The 23,894-nt window shown below is 37.3% G+C and overlaps 1 protein-coding gene across 11 annotated transcripts in view; it reads right to left on the bottom strand.

Moving 5' to 3' along the window:
- EPHA6 (EPH receptor A6) overlaps nt 1-23,894 on the bottom strand; it is a 1,025,466-nt gene that overhangs the window by 373,968 nt on the left and 627,604 nt on the right. The gene's annotated exons all lie outside the window — the stretch shown is intronic.

Raw genomic sequence — 23,894 nt, 5'->3', positions numbered from 1 at the left:
GAATAAATCAGTAGGTGATAACTTCAACTAATGTTTTTGAAGGCAGAATTTAAGCATATTATTGAATTTCAACTGATTGGAGTAATTTTTGCTTCAAGGGGCTTAGATAATGTACTGCAGACACATTTTTCTGATCATCAAATTTAACAAAGGGACAGAAATCAGAAACTGCATATGAATGTGTTTGTAATATTCATTTTGTGGTTTGCTCCAAATAAATCCTCAAATGAACTTCTGTCACCCCCGAATTTCATTCAATTCAAAAACTGTTTCCTTAACAAGTTCCTCTAATAAAAACAAGAAAAACATTTCCTGTCTACAGCTCAGTTCAGTTCAGTCACTCAGTCTTGTCCGACTCTGCGACCCCAGGAACCGCAGCACTCCAGGCCTCCCTGTCCATCACTAACCCCCGAAGTTCACCCAAACTCATGTCCACCGAGTTGGTGATGCCACTCAGCCATCTCATCCTCTGTTGTCCCCTTCTCCTCCTGCCCCCATCCCTCCAAGCATCAGGGTCTTTTCCAATTAGTCAACTCTTCACATGAGGTGGCCAAAGTACTGGAGTTTCAGCTTCAGCATCAGTCCTTCCAATGAACACCAATGGACTGGTTGGATCTCCTTGAAGTCCAAGGGACTCTCAAGAGTCTTCTCCAACACCACACTTCAAAAGCATCAATTCTTCGGCGCTCAGCTTTCTTCATAGTCCAACTCTCACATCCATACATGACCACTGGAAAAACCATAGCCTTGACTAGACGGACCTTTGTTGGCAAATTAATGTCTCTGCTTTTTAATATGCTATCTGGGTTGGTCGTAACTTCCTTCCAAGGAGTAAGCGTCTTTTAATTTCATGGCTGCAGTCACCATCTGCAGTGATTTTGGAACCCAAAAAAATAAAGTCTGACACCGTTTCCACTGTTTCTCCATCTATTTCCCATGAAGTGATGGAACCAGATGCCATGATCTTCGTTTTCTGAATGTTGAGCTTTAAGCCAATTTCTTCACTCTCCTCTTTCACTTTCATCAAGAGGCTTTTTAGTTCCTCTTCACTTTCTGCCGTAAGGGTGGTGTCATCTGCATATCTGAGGTTTTGATATTTCTCCCGGCAATCTTGATTCCAGCTTGTGCTTCTTCCAGCCCAGCGTTTCTCATGATGTACTCTGCATATAAGTTAAATAAGCAGGGTGACAATATACAACCTTGATGTACTCCTTTTCCTGTCCAGTTCTAACTGTTGCTTCCTGACCTGCATATAGGTCTCTCAAGAGGCAGGTCAGGTGGTCTGGTATTCCCATCACTTTCAGAATTTTCCACAGTTTATTGTGATCCACACAGTCAAAGGCTTTTCATCAAAAACCCAGTTCATCCCAGTTCAGTTCAGTCACTCAGTCCTGTGAGACTCTTTGCAACCCCTATGGACTGGAGCACGCCAGGCCTCTCTGTCCATTACCAACTCCCAGTGTTTACTCAAACTCATGTCCATTGAGTCAGTGATGCCATCCAACCATCTCATCCTCTGTCATCCCCTTCTCCTCCCACCTTCAATCTTTTCCAGAATCAGGGTCTTTTCCAATGAATCAGTTCTTCGCATCAGATAGCCAAAGTATTGGAGTTTCAGCTTCAGCATCAGTCCTTCCAATGAATATTTGGGACTGATTTCCTTTAGGATGGACTGGTTGGATCTCCTTGCAGTCCAAGGGACTCTCAAGAGGCTTCTTCAACAACACAGTTCTAAGGCATCATTTCTTAGGTGCTTAGCTTTCTTTATGGTCCAGCTCTCACATCCATACATGACTACTTGAAAAAATACAGTTTTGACTAGACAGGTCTTTGTTGGCAAAGTAATATCTTGACTTTTTAATATGCTTTCCAGGTTTGTCATAGCTTTCCTTCCAAGGAGCAAGTGTCTTTTAATTTCATGGCTGCAGTCACCATCTGCAATGATTTTGGAGCCCAAGAAAATAAAGTCTCTCACTGTTTCCATTGTCTCACATCTATTCGCCTTAAAGTGATGGGACCAGATGCCATGATCTTAGTTTTTTGAATGCTGAATTTTAAGTCAGCTTTTTAACTCTCCTCTTCCACTTTCGTCAAGAAGCTCTTTAGTTCCTCTTCATTTTCTGCCATAAGGGTGGTTTCATCTGCATATCTCAGGTTATTATTGTATTTCTCCCTGCAGTCCTGATTTCCGCTTGTGCTTCATCCAGCCTGGCATTTCACATGATATACTCTGCATATAAGTTAAATAAGCAGGGTGACATATAGAACTTTGTTGTACTCCTTTCCCAATTTGGAACCAGTCCATTGTCCATGTCTGGTTCTAACTGTTGCTTCTTGACCTGTATACAGATTTCTCAGGAGGCAGGTAAGGTGGTCTGGCATTCCCATTTCTTGAAGAATTTTCCATAGTTTGTTGTGATCCACACAAAGGCTTTAGTGTAGTCAATTAAGCAGATGTGGGTGTTTTTCTGGAATGCTCTTGCTTTTTCTATGATCCAATGGATGATGGCAATTTGATCTCTGGTTCCTCTGCCTTTTCTAAATCTAGCTTGAACATCTGGAAGTTCTTGGTTCGTGTACTGTTGAAGCCTGGCTTGGAGAATTTTGAGCAGTATTTTGCTAGCATGTGAGATGAGGGCCATTACTGTTTGTTTAATTTTATGAGAGTCAGTGTTTCCAAGACAAACAGTGCTAACTGGAGATGATTCTGAGTTACCTTTTTAGAGCAAAACCACATGAACTACTCTGTCTTTCCCCAATAACCCTTCTGCTCTGCAAGAAAGACAATCCAGGACATTCTCTCCAGTCCATTTTAATATGAAATACAAAAGCTTAGAAATTCCCTCTAAATAATTGAAGGAAACCATTAGGAGTATAGCCAGTCAGTCTCTTAATGGAGAGGTCATGAGAGACAATAAGTACAGAACCACTCTGAAAAGCCCAAGGAACATTTGGTGGTTTATAATTGATTTTTCTGGGCAGATTTACTTTTTTTTTTCCCAAATAGTAATTATCAGTGTTATTAATAATGGCTGTTGCAAGAGGTCTTGCTTTAGTCTCCAAGGTAAAAATTATATCTGGTCAGAAAAGCCTCATAATTATTTCTACTTATTTGAAGAGCATATAGACTTAGGTTTTTTTCCCCCCTCATTTAAGAATTTAAGACATTTAAGTCTTCCCCCAAGGAATCAGGATAATAATAGCAGAGTCGGGAAATGAAGGAGCTTACTACACATCACTTACTATGCGAGATATGCCAAAAGATTTGTGCTGTAATAGTTTAACTCCCAGAGCACTTTGGTAGTAGTTTTTTCCTAAATTTTAAAGGTCTGATGATGTATTTCTTGAAGATGTTAAGTATCTTTCTAAATTAAGAAAGTATGGCATTTTGTCAACAAATTTTGTTCTAAAGTGATGTATGGAGTAACAATTAGAAAAGAGGAGCAGAGTTTAGAGGATTGGTTAAGCAGCTGCTGCTGCTGCTGCTGCTGCTAAGTCGCTTCAGTCGTGTCCGACACTGTGCGACACCATAGATGGCAGCCTACCAGGCTCCCCCGTCCCTGGGGTTCTCCAGGCAAGAACACTGGAGTGGGTTGCCATTTCCTTCTCCAATGCATGAAAGTGAAAAGTGAGAGTGAAGTCACTCAGTCGTGTCCGACTCCTAGCGACCCCATGGACTGCAGCCTACCAGGCTCCTCCGTCCATGGGGTTTTCCAGGCAAGAGTACTGGAGTGTGGTGCCATTAAAAAATGCCTCAATTTTTAGCCATGTTTTTATTAAGATATTTATTTGATTATATTAGATAATACAAATCCAGATACAAACTTCTTTGGGAATCATCTTTCTTGATTTTATTATTTCCTATTTGCACTCAAACACATAGACACACATACACATGCAAAACATAGTTTTATGCAACTCTTTTGGCTTTTTCTATACCATGAGTTAACTTATTAAATGTTTCCATAGCTCTTGATATAACTGCATTTAACATGTTTTTGTTACTTCAACTAATACTGATTTGGGAAAAAGTTCAAATATTATACTTTATTTTTTAATTACGTGAGAAGCACTATGTTGTTTCAAATAATCAAGTTTATACAATATTAACTATTTTCCTATAAATATTTACTATATCAGAGTGATATATATAAATATAGAGAGGAGACTTCTGTTGTTTCTAAGTGTGGCTTCATCCTTTTGCAAAACCACAGAATTGGGCTTTGGTGGGATCTGGTCCACTTTGAAAGCGGAAGTGTTTGTTGCTCAGTCGCGTCTAAATCTTTGCAACTCCATGGACTATAGCCTGTTCATGGAATTCTCCAGGCCAAGAATACTAGAATGTGTTGCCATTTCCTTTCCCAGGGGATCTTCCCAACCCGGGGATTGAACCTGGGTCTCCTGCATTGCAGGCAGATTCTTTATTGCCTGAACCAAAGTAGCTATCAAAAATTGCTACTTTAAAAATGGTCTACTTTAGCTATCCAAAATTGTTAAGATCATGCAAGAGTCAAAACAACATGTATTGTTAGTTATTGCTGAATATAAGGCCAAAACTTTGTGTAAGTTTTCCTATTTAACCTTCACCATAAGGAGTATGCATGGGATTTCTTACTTGGCAGTGTACTTAGATTGTTTATGTTACTTTTATTTTAGAGAAAGAAAAACAACTACAGGAAGCTTTTATATGAAGACTGGGTTATGTGGAAAAAGAGATCTGCTAAGTGTATGAAATTGAGCTTTGTATGTTGAATTTTGGACAGCATAGTCTAACGAAATTCTAAAAACTGAAATGGTCATATCACTAAACTGTCTTCAGTTTAGTCGTTCAGTCGTGTCGAATTCTTTGCAAACCCATGGACTGCAGCACTCAAGGCCTCCCTGTCCATTACCAACTACCGTAGTTTACCCAAACACACATCCATTGAGTTGGTGATGCCAACCAACCATCTCATCCTCTGTCACCCCTTCTCCTAATGCCTTCAATCTTTCCCAGCATCAGGGTCTTTTCAAATGAGTCAGCTCTTCACATCAGGTGGCCAAAGTATTGGAGTTTCAGCTTTAAACATCAGTCCTTCCAATGAACACCCAGGAATGATCCCCTTTAGGATGGACTGCTTGGATCTCCTTGTAGTCCAAGGGAATCTCAAGAGTCTTCTCCAACACCACAGTTCAAAAGCATCAATGCTTTGGTGCTAAGCTTTCCTTATAGTCCAACTCTCACATCCATACATGACTACTGGAAAAACCACAGCCTAGACTAGATGGACCTTTGTTGGCAAAGTAATGTCTCTGCTTTTTAATATGCTGTCTAGGTTGGTCATATCTTTCCTTCTAAGGAGTAAGCGTCTTTATTTCATGGCTACAGTTACCATCTGCAGTGATTTTGGAGCCCCCCAAAATAAACTCAGCCACTGTTTCCACTCTTTCTGCATCTATTTGCCATGAAGTGATGGGACAGGATGTCATGATCTTTGTTTTCTGAATGTTGAGCTTTAAGCCAACTTTTTCACTCTTCTCTTTCACTTTCATCAAGAGGCTCTTTAGTTTTCTTTCACTTTCTGCCATAAGGGTGGTATCATCTGCATACCTGAGGTTATTGCTATTTCTCCCATCATTCTTGATTCCAGCTTGTGCTTCAACCAGTGCAAAGTTTCTCATGATGTACTCTGCATATAAGTTAAATAAGCATGGTGACAATACACAGCCTTGACGTACTCCTTTTCCTATTTGGAACCAGTCTGTTGTTCCATGTCCAGTTCTAACTGTTGCTTCCTGACCTGCATACTGATTTCTCAAGAGGCAGTTCCCATGGTCTGATATTGCATTCTCTTTCAGAATTTTCCACTGTTTATTGTGATCCATACAGTCAAAGGCTTTGGCATAGGCAATAAAGCAGAAATAGATGTTTTTCTGGAACTTTCTTGCTCTTTCAATGACCCAGTGGATGTTGGCAATTTGATTTCTGTCCTCTGCCTTTTCTGAAACCAGCTTGAACATCTGGAAGTTCACAGTTCACGTATTGTTGAAGCCTGGCTTGAGAATTTTGAGTATTACTTTACTAGCGTGTGAGATGAGTGAAATTGTGAAGTAGTTTGAGCACTCTTTGGCATTGCCTTTCTTAGGGATTGGAATGAAAACTGACGTTTTCCAGTCCTGTGGCCAATGCTGAGTTTTCCAAATTTGCTGGCATATTGAGTACAGCACTTTCACAGCATCATCTTTTAGCATTTGAAATATGTCAACTAGAATTCCTTCACCTCCACTAGCTTTGTTCGAAGTGATGCTTCCTAAGGCCCACTTGACTTCACACTCCAGGATGTCTGGCTCTAGGTGAGTGATCACACCATCATGATTATCTGGGTCATGAAGATCTTTTTTTGTACAGTTCTTCTGTGTATTCTTGCCACCTCTTCTTAATATCTTCTGCTTCTGTTAGGTCCCTACCATTTCTGTCCTTTATCGAGCCCATCTTTGCATGAAATGTTCCCTTGGTATCTCTAATTTTCTTGAAGAAATTTCTAGTCTTTCCCATTGTATTGTTTTCGTCTTTTTCTTTGAACTAATTGCTGAGGAAGGCTTTCTTATCTCTCCTTGCTGTTCTTTGAACCTCTACATTCAAATGGGTATATCTTTTCTTTTCTCTTTTGCCTTTCACCTCTTTTCTTTTCACAGCTATTTGCAAGGCCTCCTCAGACAACCATTTTGCCTTTCTTTTTCTTGGGGATGTTCTTGATCCCTGCCTCCTGTACAATGTCAGGAACCTCCATCCATAGTTTTTCAGGCACTCTGTTTATCAGATCTAATCCCTTGAATCTATTTGTCATTTACTCTCTATAATCATAAGGGATTTGATTTAGGTAATACCTGAATGGTCTTTTGGTTTTCCCTACTTTCTTCAATTTAAGTCTGAATTTGGCAATAAGGAGTTCATGATCTGAGCCACAATCAGTTCCCAGTCTTGTTTTTGCTGTATAAAGCTTCTCCATCTTTGGCCGAACAGAATATAATCAATCTGATTTGGTATTGGCCATCTGGTGATGTCCATGCATAGAGTCGTCTCTTGTGTTGTTGGAAGAGGGTATTTGTTCTGATCAGTGTGTTCTCTTGGCAGAACTCTATTAGCCTTTGCCCTGCTTCATTCTGTACTCCAAGGCCAAATTTTCCTGTTATTCCAGGTGTGTCCTGACTTCCTACTTTTACATTCCAGTCCCCTATAATGAAAAGGACATCTTTTTTGGGTGTTAATTCTAGAAGGTCATGTAGGCATTCATAGAACCATTCATCTGTAGATGAGGTTAATGTTCAGTGTCTTTTCCTATAAGGGAAGTATCTTTTAAATGGTGGTGCCTTGGTGGCTCCATGGTAAAGAATCCACCTGCAGTGCAGGAGCTGCAGGTTTGATCCCTGGATTGGGAAGATCCCCTGGAGGAGGGTATGTCAACCCACTCCAGTATTCTTGCCTAGAGAATCCCATGGACAGATTACAGTCCATAGGGTCATAGAATCAGATACAACTGAAGCAACTTAGCATGCACTCAATGATCATTCATATTTTTAAGTTCTATAATTCTAAGAGGGCTTTCACGCCCTCCGTTTGGGAATCTCTTTGTAAATGAAATCTTTAACTATTTACTACAACATTGCCAACATGCTGATATATTCATATCTCTATTTTCATATGAATGGTTAATAATTACAGAGAAAAGGTTGCTATTGCAAATATGGTAAATGAGAGAAAGAATGTTTGACTGCTGTGTGTCCTCTATATAATCTACTTTGGCCTTTAAAGACCATGAAGAAAGACATGGAACAAATGAAAACTTGAGGGCAGACATGAAAAGGTGGATCCATTAGAGTAATTTACCCTACCTAGCAAGTAATGAAATAATAAAATCTGCCTAAATAAATAGAACCATACTACATGAATTATTCTCATATATAAAATATTTGTCTTAAACAAACAAACAAAAAATTTGTCTTAAACAGAAGAGAATCTTGTATCAAAGCCAAATATAACCTGTTTTCTCATCAATATATCTAACAGGTGCTTGGAAAGTACAATACAAATGAAACTATTTTCCATGTTTATGTCCATACTACTGTACAATTAAGTCTAATTTGGAAGAAAAAAATTCCGTATATTAATGTCAATGTTTTATAGTTCACAAACTGTAAATTCATAATTTAAGTATCAATTTAGTATTTTCAAAATTAGAATATTATCACATGCTTATATTAAAACTTAAGTGATAATAAGATAATATGGCATGGTATCAGTTGTTAATACTGATGTGGATGGTAGTTTAAGAGTCGAAACTGGTTTTGTGCTGTAGTTCACACATTAATTACTGTCTTTACCCTGGTCTTATTTATTACCATATGATCCATACAATAGAATAATCCTTTGATGGTCATGCTTGCAGTTTGGGTAAGATGGCATTCTGTCTGTGTTACAAGAATTTAAAGGATCTGTTGTGCAAAGGACTAGAACCATGTTAAAATAAAAACTGGTACTGATATTAAAACTAATACTAATTTTAGTAGGTTCTACATATTTAATGCTTACTCTTTCCAAGTAGCAAATGGAATGATTTACATTTAAGAAGTCCCGTTTTATATATTCCTCATAATAGCTTATATGGTTGTTACCATTTCTCTGCCAACAGTTGCAGAAATTAAGGTCCTAGCGAAGTATAACTAGTTGCCTAGGGTCACACAGTTGATTGTGTCAAGGCCTGAATTCTAACCGGGTCTTTCCAAATCCACTATGACTAGATATTTATTATTGTGTAAAATCTTTTGCTGCATAAATATTGGCTAAAAATATGGCTAAAAATCCACCACCAAAAGTTAAAAAACCAACAGGATAAAAATGAAATAAGCAATAGTTCAGTCACCTTTAATGTTTCATCAATATCTAAACATACTTTCATTATAGTTTTTTATTAAGTTTCTAGTTGGAGGTTAAAACCTTAGAGATTATCATGAAGTAGCTAGGTGTCTCTCAATTAGCTAGCAGCTAATTAATCTGTCTTAAAATTAATTAATACAAGTAAAGTGTACTCATTAAGCTACTAGTTGTTAATATCATTTTTGTTTTTTCATAATCAAATTTAAGTATTAACACCAATATGCTGTTCTCCACCTTCATTCAAGACTGCAAAAGTAGTTTCAAGGACTAGAAATGTAAAAATATTTTAACTTCTAACTCATTTTTTTAAATTTATCCAATAAAATCAAATATTGGCCTCACAGTAAACAAGGGTTGCCTAGCTCCAGAAGAACATGTTTCCTAACTCTGGATACACTACAAACCTTGCATGTTAGACATTCCCTCCAGCAGCAAAAAATCTGCAAATCAAGTCAGGCAGCAGAGGCACATAGAAGCTTTTATATTTCTTAAATAGAAAGTTGCATTCTCTTTATAATATTGCAAAATTTTGAAAACTATGGAGTCCAAAAACTGTGCTTAAAAATGCCCAGCTTAAAAGTCACAGGATACAAAAGCAATACACACAAATCACTTGCATTTCTATATACTAACAATGAAATATCAGAAAGAGAAATTAAGGATTCAATCCCACTTATAATTGCAACAAAAAATAAAATATCTAGGAATAAGCCTACCTAAGGAGACAAAAGAACTGTATACAGAAAGTTATAAGACACTGATGAAAGAAATCAAAGAAACATAAACAGATGGAGAGATATTCCACGTTCCTGGGTTGGAAGAATCAATATTGTGAAAATTATTACACTACCAAATGCAATCTACAGATTTATTGTGATCCCTATCAAATTACCAATGTAATTTTTCATAGAACTAGAACAAAAAATTTCACAATTCATATGGAAACACAAAAGACTCTGAATATCAAAGCAGTTGAGAAAGAAGAATGGAGATGGAGGAATCAACCTTCCTGACAGTACCACAAAGCTACAGTCATCAAGACAGTATGGTCCTGGCACAAAACAGAAATATAGACCAATGGAACAAGACAGAGATCCCAGAGATAAATGCACACACCTATGGGTACCTTACTTTTGACAAAGGAGGCAAGAATATACAATGGGGCAAAGATAGCCTCTTCAGTAAGTTGTGTAGGGAAAATTGGACAGCTATGTGCAAAGGAATGAAATTAGAACTCCTCCTAACACCATACACAAAGATAAACTCAACGTGGATTAAAGACCTAAATGTAAGACCAGAAACTATAAAACTCTTAGAGGAAAATATAGACAGAACACATGATGACATAAAGCAAGATCCTTTATGACCTACGTCCTAGAGTAACAGAAATAAAAACAAAATTAAACAAGTGGGACCTAATTAAACTTGAAAGCTTTTGCACAGCAAAATAAACTATAAACAAGGTGAAAAGACAACCTTCAGAATGGGAGAATATAATAGCAAATGAAACAACAGACAAAGGATTAAATTCCAAAATTATACAAGCAGCTCATAAAACTGAATATCGGAAAAACATACAACCCAATCAAAAAGTGGGGAAAAGACCTAAATGGACCTTTCTCCAAAGAAGACATACAGATAGCTAACAAACACATGAAAAGATGATCAACATTGCTCATTATTAGAGAAATGCAAATCAAAACTTGAGATTTTACCTCACACCAGTCATAATGGTCATCATCAAAAAGCCTGCAAACAATAAATGCTGGAGAGGGTATGGAGAAAAGGGAATCCTCTTACACTTTGGTGAGAATGTAACATTCTTGATACAGCCACTATAGAAGATGGTATGGCAATTCCTTAAAAAGCTAGCAATAAAACCACCATATAACCCAGCAATCCCACTACTAGGCATATACCCTGTGGAAACCAAAACAGAAAAATCCACATGTACCCCAATGTTCATTGCATATTTTAGCTCTTTACAATAGCTAGAACATGGAAGGAATCTAGATGTCCATCAACAGATAAGTCGATAAAGAAGCTGTGGTACATACATACAATGGAATATTAGCCATAAAAAGGAACACATTTGAGTCAGTTCTAATGAGGGGGATGAACCTAGAGCCTACTATACAGAATGAAGTAAGTCAGAAAGAAAGATAAACATCATATACTAATGCATATATGTGGAATCTAGAAGGATGGCAATGATGAATTTATTTGCAGGGCAGAAATGGAGAAACAGACACAGAGAACAGACTTATGGACATGGCGGGGGGAGGAAGGAGAGGGTGGGATGTATGGAGAGAGTAACATGGAAACTTACATTACCATATGTAAAATAGATACAAATGGGAATTAGATGTATGGTTCAGGGAACTCAAACAGGGGCCCTGCAACAACCTAGAGAGGTGAGAAGGGGAGGGAGATGGAAGTGAGCTTCAGAGGGAGGGGACATATGTATATCTATATCTGATTCATGTTGATATTTGGCAGAAAACAACAAAACTTTGTAAAGCAATTATCCTTCAATTAAAATTTTTTTAAATGTACAGTTTAAAAACATATACAGGGACTTCCCTTGCAGTTAGGTGGTTAAAATTTTGCCTTCCAGTACAGGGATTTCTTTGGAAGGAATGATGCTAAAGCTGAAACTCCAGTACTTTGGCCACCTCATGTGAAGAGTTGACTCATTGGAAAAGACCTTGATGCTGGGAGGGATTGGGAGCAGGAGGAGAAGGGGACAACAGAGGATGAGATGGCTGGATGGCATCACTGACTTGATGGACGTGAGTCTCGGTGAACTCTGGGAGTTGGTGATGGACAGGGAGGCCTGGCATGCTGCGATTCATGGGGTCGCAAAGAGTCGGACATGACTGAGCGACTGATCTGATCTGATGTGATAGGGAATGCAGGTTTGATCCCTGGTTGGGGAGCTAAGATCTCATATGCCTCTCAGTCAAAAAACAAAGCAAAACATAAGACAGAAACAATATTGTAAGAAATTCAATAAAGACTTTAAAAATGGTCCACATCAAAAAATAAAAACTTAAAAAAACAACAACAAAAAATACATACACACCTTTCACAAAAGCATTTATTGGAGTGAACTATCCATGGTGGGGAGAAGGCGATGGCACCCCACTCCAGTACTCTTGCCCGGAAAATCCCATGGACGGAGGAGCATGGTAGGTTGCAGTCCACGGGGTCGCGGAAGAGTCGGACACGACTGAGCAACTTCCCTTTCACTTTTCATTTTCATGCATTGGAGAAGGAAATGGCAACCCACTCCAGTGTTCTTGCCTGGAGAATCCCAGGGACGGGGGAGCCTGGTTGGCTGCCGTCAATGGGGTCGCACAGAGTCGGACACGACTGAAGCGACTTAGCAGCAGCAGCAGCATCCATGGTGGAAACCCCACCTAATTCTCATCTGACTACCAAGAAAAGTTTCTAACTCTCCCTTACCCATATTTTCTCTATTAGCATTTCCTATTAAATCCCTGAAGGAAAATTCTCTCTGTAAACAGCCACCTTGTGTTGTACAGAAAGTCTCACAAAAACTTCATGTGATCTTTCATAAATTACAGGTTTCAAAATCCTTAGAAGAAATAAATGCATCTCTGTTCAATTTACAGATTATCTTATTAAGTGCCAGATGAAAAAATAGGAGTATAATATCAGAAAAGAGAAAGTAAATTTATAAACTGGTAATTATGCTTGTACTTCTAGCCCCAAATTGTATTTGTTTTAAAAATAGGCAGAAAATATGGTTGCATTTTTAACTGCATTTGAAATGAGCAAATGTTACTTTAATAAGGACAGTGATCAGGGAAAACTTGCTAAGGGTTAGATAATATAACCTAACCAGAGCTGCAATTCTTAGCTTGAAATTTATATTAGAAATTCTGGCAAGATTTACCTACAGTAGTATATATATATTACTATATATATATATATATGTGTGTGTGTGTATATATATATATATATATATACATATATATATAGTAGTAGTATTTATATAGTAGTATTTACCCTTTCATCATTTTAGGATAGAGTGTTAGATATCTGACTTATATGTTTGGCTTTCTAAAGTAAAAACATTATATTTACATTTTCTATTAAATGGAAGAGCGACTCTTTGAAGGCTGACTGTATGTAGTCTGAATTCATGGCAATGTCACACTCAAATAATTGGTGGCTGTCTATGGGATTTTATTTGTCTGATTTTCACCAAACTAGATCAGAAATTTAGAGGAAGTTTGAATTTGTGTCCTTGTTACTCCTCAGAAAAAAATTTCTGAAGGAATGAAACTATAAAGGAAAAATGCTAATTTTGCATACTCCAAGGCTATCCTGATTCCTGTGAGCATTAACCTAGATACTTTCTAGTATTCTATACTTAAAGGGATATTTGTGATTAGCTTACAATTTGACTTCTCTGGTGGCTCAGATGGTAAAGTGTCTGCCTACAATGCGGGAGACCTGGGTTCAATCCCTGGGTCAGGAAGATCTCCTGGAGAAGGAAATGGCAATCCACTCCAGTATTCTTGCCTGGAAAATCCCATGGAAGGATGAGCCTGGTAGCCTACAGTCCATGCGGACATGACTGAGTGACTTCAATTTCTTCCTTTTATAATTTGATATTGTGGGTTCTATAACCTCTACTCTAAGCTATATGTCACATTGCATTATTTTTCCCCTCCAAACAATAATATTTAAGAGGAGGTGGAAATTTATAAGAGCTGTAATTAATCTTTTAAAAATAACTTTATATTTTTCTCTTTTCTTAGAAATATAAAACTTGGTTGTAAAATATGTAGATTTTTAGGTTGTTGAAGAAACTGAGTTAGTTTTTCACCCTTTGAGACCTTAATGTACTTCCCCATAATTTTTTTTAATATTTTGTACTTTCGTTGAAAAATGAATTATCTCATTGCTTTATTACTGTTGTTTGATAATTTTTATCCCCTTGTATAGCAAAGCAAGAAACAATAAAATAATAAGCAGCTTACACAATCACAGAATTTCAGAATTCGAAAGTAACCTAGTTTAACCTAACTTCATAAAAAATGAGATGAAGACATGGAATTCATTAAAGTGATGAGGAAGCAATTTAAGAAAATTCTGACCAGGAATATCAAAGGAACTGATTATGACTTTAGGATGTGAAGCTGAATGAAAATGCTATGAAATTTAGAACTGATTGAAATACAGCAAGTTGGCAGCAGTATGATTAATGAGCAGCCTTATCTGGTATTACAACATCAGCACTAAGACTGTACTCCCAGTAACTACATACACCAAAAGAATCCAGGCTGTCTGAGCACAGTGAAGAGGGTATTGTTTTAAGGTCCTTGGAAATCAAAATATAAACTTTGATACTCATTATGCTTATAATCTCCATTTCACTCTATAAATTTAGATGTATTCTAAAGTCTTCAATGTAGTACATTTACTTAGTTATTTACTTAACTTTAATTTTTCCTCAATTAGATACATAAAATCTCTGGCATGCTAACTCTAGCTTCTGTCATTTTGTACAAATCTATTTTTCAAATCAAACAAGAGGCAGTATAATTCTTATGAAATCAAAGACAGTTTAAAGGTAGACGAGTCAGTAAACAATTATAATTTTCATGTGCGTGCAAACCCTCAACTAAATGCAATAGTGAAAATATCTTTTACTTTCTTTCTATTTAGATACATTCAAACCATACAGATGCTGTTGTTGATGCAGTGCTGGCACCAGTCCCAGTTTTGTGACCGTGAGAATCTTTGCTCCAGGCACTGTGGGGACTCCCTGGGCTCACTAAACCAGACAGGCTTCTACCCAGTGTGGTGTTTGCTACACAACATGGAAATTGGCTGTGAAATCTCCATAATGAGTGTTTGTATCAGTAAATTCCCTTGCCATCCATTTTTTATCAGGTAATGGTGTTTTAATTAGTACCAAATGCTCATATCCAATTTCTCTGTGGTGGACATGACAACGAATAAAAATTATGAAAAGAGAGGAAAAAACAAAACAAAACTTTTATTCACCAGCTCATGACTTTGCTGATTCCATTAGAAACACTCAGTTACCTCTGAAATGACTTAGTCCTTTATTTATTACATTTTGCTTCAGTTTAATATATTAGGTTCAAATATCACATGGATATGTAACATCTACAGAGGTTCTAACTAGTGATACAGATGGTATAATATTAAATTCACATCTATGTTTATAGTGTTATGGTTATTTTCCTTCTATCCACACTTATTTTTTAAAGATTATTTTTATGTTGACCATTTAAAAAATCTTTACTGAATTTGTTATATTATTGCTTCTGTTTTATGTTTTGGATTTTTGACCACGAGGCATGTGGGATCCCCACCCAGGGATCAAACCTGCACCCCCCCCTGCAGTAGAAGGCGAAGTTCTAATGACTGGGCCCCAGAGAAGTCCCTATCCACATTTTTATTGTGAGGTAATGGAGAAGCAGGGCATTTAGCGACTTAAGCTTGGAGCTGCGGCACTGGCATTCCCTGTGAGCTGTTCCAAATGTAAAGCCTCATCCCACGCTCTCTTAACCCGGCTCAGCTGAATCAGGACCTCCGTTTCAACAAGTTCCTCCTGTAATTCAGGGAATCTTTATGTCTTTTCATCAGTAACACTTTTGTTAGTTCCCATTTAAAAAACCTGTTTCCATTTACATGCAAGTTTACATTTATATAACAAAATGGACCAATGTAGGTGGTCACTGGGGAAGGAGGATGCAGAGAATGAATGAGCTGTTTCTGTACCTAAACAGCGGGTGAAGGCTAAAATAGCATTTGTGGAAGTGAAGAGAAAACTTCTTTGGCAAACATTTACGTGGCATTTGTGGAAGTGAAGAGAAAACGTCCTTCAGCAAACACTTAAGTGAAGGAAGTACAACAAACAAGAATAAGAAAAGTATACTGATTATTTTATAAGGAAGGAAAGAAGGATTTTTTCTTTTGTAGTTTATTATTTCTATAATAATTGATTCATATATTTTTAATCAAACATGCAGATTTACTGGTTATATATTTTAGGAAAAAAAGGAATTTATTGAATTTTTTCTCAGGGAAGAAAGCTATCTTGAGAAAGAGGGCAGAGAAGGAAGAAAGTGTTGGTTATTGAGAAGTCTTTGACTTTTAGGGCTTCTCAGGTGGCACTAGTGGTAAAGAACCCACCTGCCAATGCAGAAGAAAGAGATGTGGTTTGATTCCTGAGCCAGGAAGGTCCCCTGGAGGAGGGCATGGCAACCCAATCCAGTATTCTTGCCTGGAGAATCCCATGGAAAGATGAGCCTGGCAGGCTAGGGTCCGAAGGGTCGAATAGAGTCGGACATGACTGAGTGACTAACACGTTAACTTCCACCAAGAATTCAACCTCCTATGAAAAGAAACTTTAAATCATCCCTGAGTGATGAAAATATTTCCCACGATGAAGAGCTTCATACAAATTTCCTTACCTTTTAAAGAAAACAGTTCAGACATGAAATTATGTATTTTTATATAAACCTCATAAGTACTTAATTCTATAATTGGTAGAGTAGGTGAAACAATGGCAAGTTAAATTCAGTATTTTATATAGATAATTACTGACCATCTGTATACAAGAAATGTTTCCTTCCTTATGATGAAATTTCTTAAACAAAATCTAAAAACTGCTGACTGTGATAAAAAAAAAATGAGAGAATTATAAAGAAAAGACTACCAGTTGCAGGTCTTTAAATATTGGATGTAAGAATAATGAACTATTATGGGGGATGCATGTTTGCAAAATGAGGTATCAGTTGGTAATTAGTGGAGCTGTACAACACCCTGGTGAGGTAGGTATGTTTTATTGCTGCCATTTTATAGATGCAAAACAGGCAGCAGAGAGTAATGAAGTGTCTGCCTCAGGGAACCTAGAAAATCAGCATCAGCAGAAAGCACTTTTCTGAGACATCCAATTGGGATGCAACTATATGTGAAGAACTACTTAATTGCCTGGGTTATTTTGGTGAAGTTACTTAGCTTTCCTGTACCTTAGTTTCTTCATCTGTAAAATGGGGGGAGTGATAGAATTTACCTCAAATGGTTGTTATTGGAATTGAATTACTTAATACATAAAAAACACTTTAAAAAATACCTGTTTTTTTGAAGAAATTTCTGTAGTGGCTGTATCAATTTACATCCCACCAACAGTGCAAGAGGGTTCCCTTTTTTCCACACCCTCTCCAGCATTTATTGTTTGTAGATTTTTTGATGATGGCCATTTTGACTGGTGTGAGGTGATACCTCACTGCAGTTTTGATTTGAATTTCTCTAATAATACTTTGGCCACATGATGCAATAGTTGACTCACTGGAAAAGATCTTGATGCTGGAAAAGATGGCAGGGAGAAGAGGGTGACAGAGGATGAGCTGGTTGGATGGCATCATCCATTCATAGGGCATGAACTTCGGCAAACTCTGGGAGATGGTGAGGGAGAGGGAAGCCGGGCATGCTGCAGTCCATGGGGTTGTAAATTGTCAGACACAACTTGGCAGCCGAACAACAACAATGTCTTCTTTGGCGAAATGTCTGTTTAGGTCTTCAGCCCATTGTTTAATTGCATATTTAGTTTTTCTGATATTGAGTTACATGAAGCGCTTTTATATTTTGGAGATTAATCCTCTGTCAGTTGTTTCATTTGCAATTATTTTCTCCCATTCCGAGGGTTGTCTTTTCATCTTGCCATGATGGAGAACAGTATGGAGATGTCTTTAAAAACTAGGAATAAAACTACCATACGACCGAGCAATCCCACTATGGGGTATATACCCTAAGAAAATCACAATTGTAAAAGACATATGTTCATTGCAGCACTATTTACAATAGTACATGGAAGCACCCAATAGGTCCATCAACAGATCAACGGATAAAGAGCTTGTTGTATATATATGTATATCTATCTATCTATCTATATATGATGGAATATTACTCTGCCTTAAAAATGAACAAATTTGAGTCAATTCTAGTGAGGTTGGATGAACCTAGGGCCTGTTATACAGAGTGAATAAATCAGAAAGAGAAAAATAAATATCATATATTAACACACACATAGGGAACCTAGAAAAATGGTACTGATGAATCTATTCGCAGGGGAGGAATAGAGACACAGACATAGAGAAGAGACATGTGGACAGGGTGGAGGAAGGGGAAGGTGGGACAAACTGAGAGAGTAACATTGAAACATATACAATTACCATTTGTAAAACAGTTAGCCAGTGGGAATTTTCTGTATGACACAGGGAGTTCAACCCAGTGCTCTGTGACAACCTAAAGGGGTGGGGTGGGGTCAGAGGTGGGAGGGAGGTTCAAGAGGTGGGGACATATGCATACCTATAGCTGATTCATGTTGATGTATGAGAATTTCCAGAACTTCAAACTAGATAACACAACACTGTAAAGCAGTTATCCTTGAATTAAAAATAAATGTTTTAAAAATACCTGGCCTAAAATTGGCCAACTACCATCGTCTATGAATGATCATTTATGTGCCTTTCTGATTGCTAAGGATATGAATATGGACAAAAGAAATCCCTGCCTCGTGAGTTTCAGTTCAGTTCAGTCACCCAGTCACGTCCGACTCTTTCAGACGCCATGAACTGCAGCATGTCAGGCTTCCCTGTCTATTACCAACTCCCAGAGCTTGCTCAAACTCATGTCCATTGAGTTGGTGATGCCATCCAACTATCTCATTCTCTGTCATTCCCTTCTCCTCCTCCCTTCAATCTTTCCCAGCATCAGGGTCTTTTCCAGTGAATCAGTTATTCACATGATGTGGCCAAAGTATTGGAGTTTCAGCTTCAGCATCAGTCCTTCCAATGAATATTCAGGATTGATTTCCTTCAGGATTGACCGGTTTGATCTCCTTGCTGTCCACAGGACTCTTAAGAGTCTTCTCCAACACCCCAGTTCAAAAGCATCATTTCTTCTGCACTCAGAGCTTTCTTTATGGTCCAACTCTCACATCTATATATGACTACTGGAAAAACCACAGCTGTGATTATATAGACATTTGTCGGTAAAGTAATGTCTCTACTTTTTAATATGTTGTCCAGGTTTGTCATGCTTTTCTTCCAAGGAGCAAGAGTCTTTTAATTTCATGGCTGCAGTCACCATCCACAGTGATTTTGGAGCCCTAGAAAATAGTCTCTCACTGTTTCCATTGTCTCCCCATCTATTTGCCATGAAGTGATGGAACCGGATGCCATGATCTTAGTTTTTTGAATGTTGAGTTTTAAGCCTGCTTTTTCATTCTCCTCTTTCACTTTTATAAAGTGGCTCTTTAGTTCCTCTTCACTTTCTTCCTTAAGGATGGTGTCATTTGCATATTAAAGGTTATTGATATTTCTCCCTGCAAGTTTGATCCAGCTTGTGCTTCATCCAGCCTGGCATTTCATATGATGTATTCTGCATTTAAGTTAAATAAGCAGGGTGACAATATACAGCATTGACATATTCCTTTCCCAATTTGGAACCAGTCCGTTGTTCCATGTCCAGTTCTAACTGTTGCTTCTTGACCTGCATGCAGATATCTCAGGAGGCAGGTAAAGTGGTCTGAAGATTTCTTAAGAATCTTCCACAGTTATGGTCCACACAGTCAAAGGCTTTAGTGTAGTCAATGAGGCAGAAGTAAAAGTTTTACTGGAATCCGCTTGCTTTCTCTCGTTCCTCTACCTTTTCTAAGGTGTATATATATATATATATATATATATATATATATATGTATATGTATACATATATATATATATAACTGACTAATCAAGTCTGTCTTTGATAAATATAATAAAAGAACAAAGAAGCAAGATAAAGAAAAGTACTATTATTGATAGAGAAAAAAGAAGAAACTTTAAGAATGTGAACACAAAGGATAAAGGAGAAAAAAAGAACATAACTAAGGGAAAGGTGTATTTGATATTCAATTAGAATTTTGATATTTATTGACTGCAGGAGGGTCTGCAACATATTGAAGCTGGAGACTGAGGGGTTGGGAACAGATGATGTCTTAGCTACATGGGAATAACTTTTTTAAGCCCAAGATGGAACTGCTCTCATCTGGAGTACCAAGTCTGAAAACTAAAATGTAGGTAACTTTTGCACCCTTGTAAAAGCTCTCCTGGACCAAAAACTGAGTATATCCACAGATGGTCAATAAGCATATGAAAAGATGCTTGTCATTACTAATTATTAGAGAAATGCAAATCCCAACTACAATAAGGTACCATTACACCAGTCCAAACGACCATCATTAAAAAGTCTACAGGACTTCCCTAGTGGTCCAGTCGTTAAGAGTCTGCTTGTCAATGCAGGGGACATGGGTTCAATCCTTGGGTTAGGGAGGATTCCACATGCCACAGAGCAGCTAAGCACATTTGTCCAAACCACTGAAACCCACATGCTCTAGAGCTCATGTGTCACAACTACTGATCCCACGCACCCTAGAGCCCATGCTCCACACAAGAGAAGTCACTGCAATGAGAAGCCCGTGCACTGCAACTAGAGAAAAGCCCTCAACGATGAAGAGCCAGAACAGCAGAAAAAAAGAAAAAGTCTATGAATAAATGCTGGAGATGTGTTTGGAGGAATGTGAACCCTCCTACACTGTTGGTAGGAATATAAATTGTTGTAGCCATTATGGAGAATGACATGGAGGTTCCTCTAAACACCAAAAACAGAGCTACCATATGACCCAGCAATCTCATTCCTCAGCATACATCTGGACAAAACTATGAATAAAGAAGATACATGCTCCCTCATTGTTCACAGTTGCCCTATTCAAAACAGCCAAGACATGGAAACAACCTAAATGTCCATTAACAGATGAAAGGATAAAGAAGATATAGTACATGTATACTATGGAACACTACTCAGCCACAAAAAAGAACAAAATAATGCCATTTGAAGCAACATAGATGCTACTGCAGGTTAGCATACTAAATGAAGTAAGTCAGAAAGAGAAAGAAAATACCATATGATATCACTTATACATGGAATCTAAAATATGACACAAAGAACTGATCTATGAAGCAGACTCACAGACATAGAGAATAGACTCATGGTTGCCAAGGAAACATAGGGGAGGGATGGACTAGGAGTTTGGCTTAGTAGATGCAAACTACTACATATAGAATAGATGGACAACAAAGTCCTACTGTATAGCACAGGGGATTATAGTAAATGTCCAGGGATAGGCCATAATGGAAAAGAATATTAAAAACTAATCCATAAGTATGTATAACTGAGTACCATGCTGTACATCAGAAATTAACACAACAGTTTAAATCAACTATACTTCACTTAAAAAAAAAAATAAAGATGACACAGTATATCCAGTTAGCCTATCCCCAAATGCCAAGCCAACTCTGGGCTCTATACTTCTTTCCTTGTTCCTTCTCACTCTAAATGATGTTGACTATGTGGCTACAGTAGAATAGATATTTTCTATTTTTTCTCTCCCTTGTTCTTTATCCTTTCTCCTATCTCTTGCTCCCTGCCTTCTGCCCCATTTGGCAGTTCCTGGAAATGAGACCAGCTGCTTCATGAAGTATTATATAAAGCATGCATGTGTGTGATCAGTCACTCAGTCATGTCCAGCTCTTCACAATCCCCTGGACGGTAGCCCACCAGGCTCCTCTGTCCATGGGATTCTCAAGGCCAGAATACTGGAGTGGGCTGCCATGCCTTTCTCCAGGGGATCTTCCTGACACAGGGGTTGAACCCACATCTGCTTGTCCCCTGCATTGGCAAGCAGATTCTTTACCACTGAACCACCTGGGAAGGCCATTATATAAAGTGTGTATATCTAAGTTGTCGTCATTTTTTTTAACAGTTTCCAGTATAAGTATGCTGTACTTTGAAGAAACATATTGTTAGTGAGTAAATATGAAATATAATTTTTTTTGTGACTTATACTTGAATTTCTTCATTATTTTAAGTGCCTTTTCATATTTATAATATATTCATGTATGTTTAAAACACTTTTTAAGTATGAAAATGTGGCCAAGAATTTGGAGAGTATAATTAACTGAATAGAGAATATCTAATTAATTATAACCCACAAGCTATAGATTTTCTTCTCCATAGTCTGCTCATCTCACATACACACACACAGACACAGACAGAAACAGAAGACAATCATAGCTAGGTTTTAATTTTTATATATAATTATGATGTGAAGATTATTGTTCCCTGCAGTGATTTATTTTTTAAAATGTGCCTGTATATTTAACTTTAGCACACTTAAGTTATTTGAAAGATAGTATATCTATATAACTGTATAAACACAAACATAGTAGCATTTGAAAATAGCTAAAAATGGAAGAGATTATCTTTCTGAACCCTTATTTTATAGATAGAAAACAGGAATAAGAAACTTAAGGTCTAAGTCCAAATGTCCAAACACTTAGACCAGTGCCTTTTTCTAAGCAAAGGTCACTGGTAACAATAATATGTGTTTGATCTCAGACATTTGTAGACACCTCACATTGTAAATCGCTTAGTTCAGTTCAGTTCAGTCACTCAGTCGTGTCCGACTCTTCGTGACCCCATGAACCACAGCACGCCAGGCCTTCCTGTCCATCACCAACTCCTGGAGTTTACCCAAACTCATGTCCATTGAGTCAGTGATGCCATCCAACCATCTCATCCTCTGTCATCCCCTTATCCTCCTGCCCACAATCCCTCCCAGCATCAGAGTCTTTTCCAATGAGTCAACTCTTCGCATGAGGTAGCCAAAGTACTGGAGTTTCAGCTTTAGCATCATTCCTTCCAAAGAACACCCAAGACTGATCTCCTTTAGAATGAGATCTGCTTATAATTAATCTTTACAACACACTAGAAGGGTTGGTATCTTTATTTTCCTTTTGTAAATGTGAAGTCTGATTAGGGAGATTAATAGACTTTTTCCTGACCACAAGCATTAGAGTCAAAGTCAGAATGTGAATTAGGAATCCTTGGCTTCCAACTCCACATTAAATTCATTAGCAATGGATCATTGCCATTTTCTTATAAAATAAACTCCTTTGTAATATTATTTATTCTATTATTAAAACATGGATATTATGTCAGTAGCCATCTCTGAGGATATTATTAATTTCTAAAGTTCCAATTGGATGAATATGGTTCTTTTCTTATGGAATCAGCACAATTTTTCTTTAACTGGAAATATTATGTTATTTTCATCTTCATATATATGAAGCAAAAATGACTATAGAATAAGAGTCATCTTCTGTGTATAAAATATTACCTTTATAAGACAAGATAAATATTTTTATTCTGAAAATTTCCTTAAAAATGTGTACATTGCTTTTTAAATAAACTGAATTATTTGAGTATATGAAGATATATTTAAATTAATGGACAGAAAAATATGTATATTCCTGTGACAGGATGCCATAGGTTGTAACATTTGGAAGGATAGACCAACAGGATTTCTGAGCACAAGCTGGCCAGGCCAATGTACAGAATCTATAATCTAATTAAACTGAGTAAATTCCTCCTTTTTAGACTATGGATTTTTCCATGTCAGTTAATAATAATGATAGCTTTCATTGACCACATAATTCTGAAATTACTAAATATAATCATACTACTGAGTTACTTCTCCCCTTTTCAAACTTACATTTGCTCAGAAGCAGTAGAATAGAAAAATATAGACTTCTATTTCTCTTCTTTTTATACTGTTCATGGGGTTCTCAAGATAAAAATATGGAAGTGGTTTGCCATTCCCTTCTCCAATGGACCACGTTTTGTCAGAACTCTCCACCATTTCTCTTTTTGCCTGAGTTTCTTCATAGGGAACCTAAATTTATTTGTGATGTTCCTTTGATTCCAGTAAGTTATAGAAACACAACAAGTTCTTTCTTATTATAAGATACCACTGGGAATTATATAAATTTTTACATAATATTTTTAAATGTAATGCTCATTTTATCAA

Source organism: Bos javanicus, chromosome 1 (genome assembly GCF_032452875.1).
Source record: "Bos javanicus breed banteng chromosome 1, ARS-OSU_banteng_1.0, whole genome shotgun sequence".
NCBI classification, from domain to species: Eukaryota; Metazoa; Chordata; class Mammalia; order Artiodactyla; family Bovidae; genus Bos; species Bos javanicus.
The sequence above is the reverse complement of the archived record's forward strand: the minus strand, read 5'-3'. Positions and strand labels throughout refer to the sequence as shown.